This window comes from Sipha flava, unplaced genomic scaffold (assembly GCF_003268045.1).
Source record: "Sipha flava isolate LNK unplaced genomic scaffold, YSA_version1 40_pilon_pilon, whole genome shotgun sequence".
Taxonomy (NCBI): Eukaryota; Metazoa; Arthropoda; class Insecta; order Hemiptera; family Aphididae; genus Sipha; species Sipha flava.
This window is the reverse complement of record NW_020273126.1, coordinates 1,436,579-1,439,101: the sequence shown is the minus strand read 5'-3', so window position 1 is coordinate 1,439,101 and position 2,523 is coordinate 1,436,579. Positions and strand designations below refer to the sequence as shown.

The 2,523-nt window shown below is 25.9% G+C and overlaps 1 long non-coding RNA gene across 1 annotated transcript; it reads left to right on the top strand.

Moving 5' to 3' along the window:
• The first annotated feature begins 966 nt into the window (after nucleotides 1-966).
• On the top strand, nucleotides 967-1,573 carry LOC112688812. Its single transcript, XR_003149082.1, has 3 exons — nucleotides 967-1,048; nucleotides 1,318-1,386; nucleotides 1,502-1,573. It is a non-coding gene; the product is annotated as an uncharacterized LOC112688812 (long non-coding RNA).
• The last annotated feature ends 950 nt before the right edge of the window (nucleotides 1,574-2,523 follow it).

Genomic DNA, 2,523 nt, shown 5'->3' with positions numbered 1-2,523 from the left:
ATATTGTAGACTCTCGGTGCCTCATCTAGATATGATGGACCATATTATCAATTATTGAAGGGCATCTCCGCAACATTTTTGAATATATGAGTGTTTAAAACTGTAGACTGCTATTTTCATAATAAAGTTCTTAATGCAACTGAAAATATTTTACCTATGAAATCTTCGACCTCCTTTAGCTAAGCGAATTTTACATACCATTACACAACAAGTATACACATTGTTTTATGTTTTTTTACATTATTACTAACTTCTCTAGTCAATGGATATAAAGCAGTACTTAAAAAGATATGGACATACTCTGTAATGTTTATGTAAAAAAGTACCATCAATGAATATTTATAATCAATGGTACCACTAATGGTTTTACTTTATTCGTAAATATTGTGATATGAACGCATATATAAGGTCACGAAATATATAATTTACTACTATCGTTATTATATTCGTGGGGTGCATTCGAATATTTGAAATTAGAGTAAAGTAGAATTTAATCAAGATCATTCCAAAAATGTGAACAGTGAACTTTTTTATATAATAAAAACATTTTTATAAACGATTGAAAATCTTAAGAAAATGTATTCTACAATTTGTTTAAATTATATGTTATAATTATTCCAAGATGGTACAAGATGATTTGAAAACCTGTTTGTTATTCGATTCAATGGAAAAATTATTATCATAGTAAGTATAATATAAACAAAATGCATTCAAGTGAGATTAAAATTGTGTACAATAAAAAGTGTGGTATTAGGCAAACACTGCAATAAATGTGTATGATAAAAACTATAATTTCAAAGTTACCACAAACTACAAAATAAAAACGATAGCATTGAAAATAAAATGAAATATACCTATGCACATACTTGTTATTTATACATTATGATAAGATTTATTATTAGTAGATTAACGAATAACCTATCTTTTTCATTCGCGGTAATAAGAGTTAACTCTAAGTATAGAACATGTTTCCGAACGAAAATCGTAGAGTTAACTCAGTATTTTCAAACGACGCGCAGTTGACTAGAGTTAACTCGAGTTTATTATAGTTGAGTTTTCGAACAATATAGCCATAGTTAATTTAATGTAATTTTCAATAAATTATTATAAAGTATAATATGGGCAAGTTCCTGTCCATAAGTAATTACATTAAATTAATTATGGCTACATTTTTAATAAATGTATGTTTTGTCCAATTCGATTTTAATTTAAGTTTTTTTGTGGACGAATTAATGAAATATAATATCTCGTCGTATCACTAAGATACGTAACATGATTGGTTTAACCATGTTAACATAGTTAATGTTTTGTTCTTAGGAAAAATGTAATGAAGAGAATATAAAAACAAAGATTAAAAAATATTTTGTGGTTTGCTATAAAGGAAAAGTAAGTAACTTACTCTCGTACTAAATTATGAATCTTTTAAATTGTTCAACCAAAATGCATTTTATATTTTATTACATTTATTTAATAATGAAAATAAATAATTTATAACTTACAGTAAGTTGAACTGGAGGTGTGTCCTTTGCATAAATAGAACGTCCAAAATCAGCCATTCGACTTGAGCTATAACTGTACGTATGTTATTTGTGTCAATAGAATGTCCAAGCTTAGCTATTCGAGTTGGGATAATGGTAAACTTGAAAATCAAACATAGACATCTGGACAAATTAAAATGTACATGTATTACAAACAGCTCTTTATAAATTATAAAATAGTTATATGAAACGTGATAAGATAGTATTATGTCCTTATCTCTGTGACCAAATTAGTCTAACAACTTGGTAAATTCTGACATCCTATTATTTTATTTTATAAAATAATTCAGGGCAAGGCCCATGAACATAGTGATATGATATGATATATATATGATAAACAAATGTATACGAATTAACGGTAATTGAGACATTTAATGTCAATGATTATAACGGGTAAAAATGAACGGATTATAATAAATGGTAGGTATATTATATTCATACAAGTTTCCTACGCAGACCATATAAAATAAATATATATATTTAACATTGAATAGGTAAATTATAAACTACAAACTGAATAGGTTGGCTTCACTCGTGTGTTAAATAATTGATTCGTATATACATTGGTTTTTTATTATAATTAAATTGTTTAAATCAATATAATATATATCATTTTTATAATGAAGACAACCATTAGCAAAAAGCACGGTACAAAAACGTGTTTATGCGTTTCAATAATACAACTTACTGAGTGGTTTTATAATGAATTTTTTTATGAAGTTATAAAAAAAATTTTTATAGAAAAGGTTTTGTGTGGCTTGAGGCCATATTTTTAGAGACTATAATATAGTTTATGTGATATATCTAACTAAAATATTAACGATCAAAAATTATGTGTGGTCAGTGCCAAATTAAACATTTGTAGGCCCCTAGGCAATTAAAATTTTTGGTCTCACAAAATTATTTTTTACATACATCTTTAACATTACTATCCAATAATTAAAATAAATAGCTTTAATAGTAACCAACTATAATTATTAAATAA